This window comes from Acanthochromis polyacanthus, chromosome 18 (genome assembly GCF_021347895.1).
Source record: "Acanthochromis polyacanthus isolate Apoly-LR-REF ecotype Palm Island chromosome 18, KAUST_Apoly_ChrSc, whole genome shotgun sequence".
NCBI classification, from domain to species: domain Eukaryota; kingdom Metazoa; phylum Chordata; class Actinopteri; family Pomacentridae; genus Acanthochromis; species Acanthochromis polyacanthus.
In genome coordinates, this window is record NC_067130.1 from 32,975,697 (window position 1) to 32,985,143 (window position 9,447).

Here is a 9,447-nt window from a genome sequence, read left to right on the forward strand (position 1 = left end):
CCATTTAAATTATTTAATCCTGAAAATTGACAAATATTTATTTGTTGTGATCTGGACTGATTTTGGTTTAAAAACAAAAGAGAATTAATTTATGAAGCAAGAGTAGAAAAATAAAAATATATCATTTTATCCGTCCTGACGTTTCTCAGTGTTTGTTGATAAAACATCAGAATCAACGTCAGTAATCTTTGATATTGTAGCGGCCGTGGGGGCCGCTAGGGGTCATCGCAGCGGCTGACTGTGTTCCGGGTGTTAGAGCCGCTAAGCATCATGGGAACTTGTGTGTTCTTTGGGGTTGCTTTGTGGGGTTATTTAGGCAATGTGAGACGTTCCCTTATTACTGGTTGTTTTGTATTGTCCTAATCCTACATGCTGGGTGCATTTGGTGGGTTCACTGTTTTCCACTGTACCGTGACTCAGAGGGGTTGTTGGGGGAATGACCTCGGCCTGCGAGCGGGCACAGTGGGTGTATATTTACTACGTGCTTATTGTGGTGGTTACACTAAAGCCTTGGTGTGTGAACTGCAAAAATTCCTCGTCGTTCCCACCTCATATCACCGCCCAGTGCTGCAATACGTTCCTGATTGTGATCATCAGAAGACAGAATCAACAGTTTACGGCTTGGACGCTGTCCTTCCACATCCATGAGGACACCTGGGTAGGCTTCGCTGTCAGCTGTTCTATACAAATGTCCAACCTGTCATATAGGGCTTGGTGACAGGGTGGATATTTTGACTGAAGTTAGCATCTAAGAAGCACATGGTGGACCATCAGCTAGCAAAGGGACTGACTGTTGAAGTGTACTGCAGGCTGTTCTTCAAATATATGTAGAATTTGTGAAAAGTTGTTCTGTTCATTATTTTTGACTCTGACAGGGTGGGCAGGTTAAGCTTGACAACATCCAACTCCAACCAGAACAAGGTGAGAATTAGGAAATCTAAGTGTAGTTTCTCTCTGTACTTGCAGCGTTGTTTCAACCTCCACTGAAGAAAGACAAATCAGGGTGTAAATGTCTGTGATTACATCTGCTGGTTTCTTAAAGGAGTAATTACTCCATGACGACAAGGTGGACGGCAATTTTAGGAAAGTGTACAAAATCCATCCATCCATCCATCCTCTTTACACCGCTTTATCCTCATTAGGGTCGCGGGGGGTGCTGGAGCCTATCCCAGCTGACTCGGGCGAAGGCAAGTGTACAAAATGTTAAACATAATTAGAAAAAGCAAAAAAAAAGAAGTCAAAATGACTTGTTTTACCCAAGAGCAATGAAATAACAATAAGAACATTTAAAAAGTATTTAGATTTTGTGTCAGTTCATGTCTTCTTACACTCCTTGGAGTTAGCAGAGCAGCATGTGGAACATAGCAAAAGCAGATACACCCAAACAAAGAAAATGGTATAAAGTAGCAAAAGACATTTGAGGAAACTTGTCCTTGTACTGATTTGTGTGTCCATGTCTGGACATTTGGAATAACAGCCAAATCTTTCATTTTTTTCTAACATGTGAATGATAACTTAGTGATTCTGATGAGGACACCAAAATACCAAAAGGTATTTTACAGCAATTTTGACCCAGCAAGCTAAATAAGCTAGCTAGCTAGCATACTCTTGTTTGAAGATTGTGTTATGGACCATCAAATTAACCTACTTTATAGTTAGCTAACAATAGATAGCTATCTAATCTAACTAGCTAACATACTCTTATGTGAAAGAGTGTGTTATTATTATGCATCATCCAATTAGCCTACTTTATAGTTAGCTAACACTAGGTAGCTAACTTTCTAACATACTCTTGTGTGAAAGAGTGTGTTATGTATCACCAAATTAACCTACGTTATAGTTAGCTTACACTAGTAGTTAACAAATCTAACATACTCTTGTGTCAAAGCCTGTATCATCAAATTAGCCTTCTTTATAGTTGGGCTAACACAAGTTACTAAGTAGGCTAACTAGCTAACATACTCTTGTGTGAAAGAGTGTGTTATGTATCACCAAATGAACCTACTTTATAGTTAGCTAACACTAGTTAGCTAACAAATCTAACATACTCTTTTGTCAAAGACTGTATCATCAAATTAGCCTACTTTATAGTTGGGATAACACAAGTTACTAACTAGGCTAACTAACTAACATACTCTTGTGTGAAAAAGTGTGTTCTCTAGATAACTATGCTAACTAGCTAACAAACTCTTGTGTGAAAGAGTGTGTTATGCATCACCAAATTAACCTACTTTATCGTTGCGAACACTAGCTAGCTAACTAGCTAACATACTCTTGCATGAAAGTGTGTGTTCTTATTATGTATCATCAAATTAGCCTACTTTATAGCTAGCTAACACTAGCTGGGTCAATATCAGTAAAAAGTACCATTGCGGCATCATGATTTCTCCCCTATAGAGTTCAAATGTTCCACTCAGTTTCATGTCCCTTGATTAAAGTTGACCTTAGACTGCTGTAAATGCATGTTGTTCAAGCTCCCACACTTTTTATGTATTTACTGCAAGCAGATAAGATGTGAGCAAATTGTAAAATGCGTCCACTAGAGATGGGCGGATCGATCCCAAATATCGATAATATCGATCCCAACGTCGGTATCGATATCGATACGTTAGTTTCAGTGGTGGCTGGTGAAAAATATTCTAGGTGGGGCTGTGCCATGTCAAGTCAGTTTCAGTAACCATCCCGATACAACTGAACAGAAACGGCAGGTTCCAGCGAATTTCACTGGATTTTGGTAGATTTTTTTCTGTTCTTCAGAAACATTTTTAACATTTCTTTTTTTCACCAAAAAATGTTCAGAAATTTCCCAAAAATGTTGAAAATGTGGACATCAGAAGTTTCGCTGTGAAAATATATTTTATTTCCACATTTTCAAACTTTAAATCGGGTTAATTTTGACCGTCAGGACGACATGAGGGTCGATCTTTTCTGTCTTTTTTAAAATTTATTTTATTTTTGTTTTACAGATGTTTTTTATATAATGTTTATCTTTTTATCTCTCTGAATTCAGTCAGTTAAACTGATAGTATAATGATACCACCACCTCCATGCTTGACGGTTGGTTTAGTGTCCAGAGGAGTCAAAGATAAACCAGAAGATGGCGCCCACATACCTCAATGAGTTAAGCAAGGGTGAACCATGTACAGGGTTTGATTCCCATTCGTGGCCCTTCACTACATGTCCTGTTTCCTGTCTGCCTCTCACTTCATCTATCTCAATAAAAGGCCAAAAAAATAACTTAAAAAAACAGATTGAGCAGGAGATCCGAACTGAGGTGGAAGTGGACAACCTGAACCCAAAGCATGATACTTCCACCACCATGCTTTGCTGTGTGTTTACTTTCGACCCCGTAGATTCTGTCCTGTATCCAGAAAACCTTCAATAAATCAATGAAAGAACCGAAATACCGAAATAAATAATTATCTTATTTGTAGAATTGCACATGAAAACACACAGGATGTAATCTATTGTCATATTTTCCTATAATTTTCCCGCACATTAACTGCATTTATCTCCAACTTCTAGTAAAACACTTGACATAAATATTAGTGTCCACATACGTCGGCTTACATCCTGCATTACTGAGCTTGAACGGCGTGTTTATATGTGATAATATGAGCTTTAAAAGCCAGTTAAAGGTCTATTTAAAGGCTTAAAGACGAGGAGTTCCATCAGACATTTTTCCTCCGTTCATCCTCTGACCCAGATAGAAACTAAACAGCTTCACTTTTCATTCTCTTCAGTCTGGACTCTGGAGCCTGCAGGAAAATCGGAGGTTAGCGGGACGAAGACGACGACGACAATGATGTATATAAATACAAACGTAAATGTGGAATCTGCCCGGCAGCATCTATGAGATCTATAACAGCGTCTGATCTCGCTGCCAATAATCTGCGGTTTCCTGAAGAACACTTAAAAGACGCCTGGAGGGAAGAAACACAGCGGGGGAGGAAGACGAGGGGGGAGGAAGATCTGAAGAGGCTGAATGAAGAGTGAACAAGCTGTTGGAGTGCTGCTGAGCAAAGCAGGACGCCATAATTATGACTTTAACACCTTGTGAAAATAGAAAATTATGAATTACATGACTTAAAATTGTAGGGGGGAAAAATAACGTGAGATTAAGTTTATTATTTCCGACACTTTCAGGCTAATCTGTAGAATTTAGCAAAGGCTGAGACTCAAGCTTGCCACAAAAAAATGTTTAAAAATTATTACAAAAAGAGAAAAATATCTTAAGGAAATGGAAAACGACAACAAAAAGACAGAAAAGGTGCAAATTAAGAGGCAAAATGACCTTAAAAAGACTGTAATAGTCAGAAAATGATTAAAATGAGACATAAAACATCAAAAGAATGGCAAAGAATGACTGAAAAATAACAAAAAACATTGCAAAGAAAAGGACAGCAACCATAAAGAGTCGAGAAAGGACCAAAATGAGACACAGCATGACTGAAAATGACAGAAAATGACCAAAAACAGGACAATAAACATCTCAAAGACATGGAAAACAACAACAAAGACATGACAAAGGTGCACATTAAGAGGCAAAATGACAAAAAGTGACCTAAAATCACACTAAATTACTCAAAAATTACTTAAAGGAGACACAAAATTGCCAGAGAAAGACATAAAATAACTAAAATGAGACATAAAACATAAAAATGACCATAAAGTGACAAAAAGCATCTTAAACAAATGGACAGCAAAGATGTAAACTAAGAGGCAAAATGACAAAAAGAGACCTACAAAGACAGAAAATGATTAAAACGAGACATGTAACATTAAAAAAAATGCTGAAAATGACCATTAAGTGACAAAAAACGTAAAGAAGCTGCTGGACTGCTGCTGAGCAAAGCAGGACACCACAATTATGATTTTAACAAATTATGAAAATAGAAAATAATGAATTATGTGACTTAAAATTGTGGAGAAAAAAATTAGCACGAGATTAAGATGATTATTTCTGACACTTTGAGGCTAATTTGCAGAATTTAACGGCTTTTATTTTGAAATTTGGGCTTAAATAACATTTGAATTTATTTAATCTAAGATAAAAGTATGTTGAGGATGCCAGAACCACATTTATAGCTAAAATAAATAAACTGCATGATTTAAAACTAAGCAAAACAACTCAGAAGTGAAGATGAGGAAGATGAGGATGATGAAGTCAGACCTGCTGATTGATTGGAAGCACAAAGTTAAATTTACAGACTAAACTCCCCAAACTTCACCTGAAGTCCAGAACGAAGCAGATTTAAAAGCAGGTTTCAGCCTCCGATGTTCAGACGTTTTCTCTGATGCTGGTAATAAAAAAGCTCTTTGGTCTTAATGCAGGTTTCTGATCTCTGAGTGGAGTCAGCTGACCTTGATCAGGTGTGAAGTCTGTTTACCGTCTGGGCTGAAGTTTTGATTTGTTTTCATGCTTTAGCTCGAATTTTGCACCAATCATTCGCTCCCTGTTGGCTCTGAGAGAAAGAGAAGAATCTAAAGCGGAGGAGTCCAACATACACCCCCTGTCAAAAGTTTTGAGACACTTTGTCATTCAAATAAATTAGAACCTGTCTCAAAACTTTTGACAGGGGGTGTATTTAGTTCAGGTTCCACATTCAGCCCAGTTTGATCTCCAGTGGACCAGACCAGTAAAACCACAGCAGAATAGCTGACAAATAACCACAACTCCTAATGTTTGCTTCACATTTAAGGAATTATCTTTTTACAAAACATCCTGAACAACCTGAAATAAAATAAGTTCAGTTTCATCCACATTCAGCCTCAGTTTATCATTTCCACATCACAACTTCCAGACCACAGAGTGTCGACAAAGGAACACAACATTTAGTCACCTGGAACTGAATGATCTAATATTTTATTTTATTTAAATATTCCAAACACATGCATACAGTAAACAACAATAACAACACAAAAAATGAGACAGAAAAGCTACAAAGCGACAAAAAATGACAAAAGTGCGAAACAAAATGACAAAAAAATAGACAAACGATGCAAATGAAAAACAATGAATAAAGCAAAACACAAACTGACCAAAAAAAGACAAAAAAACACGAGCGAGACGAAAAGGAAACACAAAACGACACAAACATGAGACAAAAGTCAGACAAAAAATACAGAAAACAACAAAAACAAGACAAAATGTTACAAAAATGAGACACAAAATAACAAAAAATTGGACAAACGACACAAAACAAAATAATTAAGAGACAAAAAGTTTCAAAGGAATAAAAAAAGGACAAATGAGAAAAACGAGACACAAAACAGCAAATAAGGGAAAACACAAAATGACAAAAACGAGACACAAAACAGCAAATAAGGTGAAACACAAAATGACAAAAACGAGACACAAAACAGCAAATAAGGTGAAACACAAAATGAGAAAAACAACACGCAAAACGGCAAATATGGCAAAACACAAAATGAGAAAAACGACACGCAAAACAGCAAATAAGGCAAAACACAAAATGACAAAAGCGAGAAAAGAAACACAAGCGAGACAAAAAAGAAACAAAACGACAAAACGACACACATAAAACAATAAAAACATGAGACAAACAGTAAGTCTGACAAAAGAAGACAGAATATAACAAAAATCAGACAAAATATTACAAAAATGAGACACTAAATGACAGAACAACAGTCTAGTATTTTACTTTATGATCAAACAACTTGTCATGGTCTAGAAATGATTTTAAATTTATAGTTTTACTAATTTACAATCTGCAGTTAATGTCTTCTCTGGAACGTTTACATTTGAGGACCGGATTGGACCCTCTGGAGGACCACTTTTGGACCATGGGCCTCATGTTGGACAGCCCTGGTCTGAAGTGTCTAAAATCTTTATATTATTTCATTTATTGTGACCCAAAGCTGCACATTTGATTAAAAAAAATCTCCTCAGATCTTGTGTTTCTACAAGTTTGTTTGTTTTTTTTCAAAACTTTGAGCTCCCGGCTTCATATTTCTGCAGAATCTTTCCAGAATCTGCGTCTCTGATGGACCGTCGCTGTTTTTCTGGAGTTTATTTATCGTCTCCGTAAACAGAAAGCTGTTACCGTCTGGGTCTGTCGTCATGGTGACGCACGGCCGGGTGGGGACGGTGTGACATCACTCCTGTGGGGTTAAAGGGCGTCGCCGCGACACACCGTAACCATAACGACATGGTGTTAGCATTAGGTGTGTGCTTTCAGCTTGAGTCACGTCTGACAGCTTAATTCCTGCCTGATGTCATGAGAAAGTTTGGAGGAAAACACGGAGAACGTCGCTGAACACCAGCTGATACTTTCACTTCTTTCACCTTTTTACGCCCAGATTACAGCTGCACTGAAGTATTTGGAGTTTCACACGTTTAAAGGCATGTTTTTTAGCAAATGACAGCTGCTGCTTAATGGCTTACAGCAGAAAACTGAAAACAAAAATATCAGTGTTTTTGACTTAGAACCATTTTTAATGAACGGACACTGAACCTACCAACCAGACTGAGTGAAGAGAACGAGTCCTTCCTCTGCATTCAGGAGGATTTTAATCATCGTTTACTCATGTGGTATCTGATCTGTTACATGTATTACTCCTTCCAGGCAGGTTCTGTCTGTACTGATGCTGCTCTTTCTTTTAATAAAATACTTTTAAAGAAAGTCAGTGTCACGGACATTTTCTCCTTCACCTGCACATCATGGACATCAGAGAGAGGAACAACGACACTCACTAATGGGCAGCATAAACACAAGTGTCTTTAAGGCTTTGAAATCCTGAACTCAGGGTCCAGAAAAACTGAGCTGTCGAGTCAGTTTAAGTAAATTTATAGCAACTAGCATTTTGTTTTAAATCGATTTAGACAGAAATTCAACACATAAAACTGAAATGGTTTAAACGGCATTAAAATGTCAACACCACTCATAAGAAGAACGTGTGCAACTTAAAAGGTTTGTCTAAATCCATACATACATTTGATTTAACTTTTTAAATTTATTTAGGAATATGTCTTCTGAAATACTTTTTTTAGCCTCCTCTGAAGTCCTCCAGAATTTTTTCTGTGTTTCAAGTGAGATGCTTTTTATTTTTACCTTCATTAGATACTGCAGCTGCCCTTATAAAGTAGGAGATACAAGAAAGAGACCAGTGATGGAGGCCACCAAGACACTAAGGACTCCTCTGAAGGAGGTAAAAGAAAGAGACTACAGGAGGTCCTTGACTTCTGTTGGACTTCCACGCAACCAGTTCTGACTGTAGGTCGAAGACGTCCTAAACCGAGGACCTCCTTAAGTGATGGAGTTACTAATGAGGGAGGCCACCAAGACACCTATAATTCCTTCAAAAGAACTGAAAGAAAGACACCATAGGAGGTCCTTCACGTATGTTGGAGTTCCGTTCCTACAGATCGACGCAAGTTAAGTTTCCTGTAAGTGGGAACTCCGGCAAAAATGTGATGACATTTCACCATAACGACGACATATTCATTCGCCAACTAATTCCATGTACCAGTTCCGACATAACGATGAAACGCTGTAGGTTGAGGACGTCCTAAACTGCAGACCCCCTTTAATGATAAAGGCCACCAGGACACCGATGACTACACTGAAGGAGTTACAAGAAAGACTAGAGAGGGAGGCCACCAAGACAGCAAATTCATTTTTCTATTGTGTCTTCTAACACAAAGACATCCTGGACGTATGAAACCAAAATCTTGTCTCTGTTCAGTTTGTCTGTATTCAGGACGTTAGTGTAAATATGTAGATGTTATAATATATTATAATATGTAAATCTATGTGGACCAGGTGATGAATCATTAATGTGTTTCTGTGAGTCGCTTTAATCCTTCAGCTAATAATAATCTGAAGGTAGCGGCGGTGCAACAAATCAACACTAAACGTGCGACGACAACAACAACACACCTGTCAGTCATTAGTTTGGGATTTGTCAGCTTTAATTCAGGCTCTTTAATCTGCTGCAGGAAGTGAAAGTGTCGTCTGTAATCTGTCCCCAGACAGAAACCGCTGCACTTCCTCAAAGGTTCCACGTCTGCATGGAGTTCCTGGAAAACTACTGAAGTGAGAGAAGAAACCATCTCTGTGTGGTTTGACTCCCCAACGGTTCGTTTTGATCGTGCACAGAATCACAAAGATGCAGGATTTTACAAACAAAACACTTTTAATGGTCAAAATGAACGTGTGTCAACGTGGATTTAAAAGTTCAGTTCTGTGGTCCTTCTCTACAGTCGGACTAAAAGTAGATATAATATTTATACCATGTATTAAAACCAATCAATTAAAAGCCATATTTTTAATAATGACATTAAAAGAAAATCAGTTTTCATGTTATAATGATTAAAAATATGAATTAATGATTTCAAAGCTGGACATGAACCGGCATACAGTCCAGACACTGTTTTATCTGTCATTTATTGAACAACTGACAAAGTTTACAAGAAAATCCATG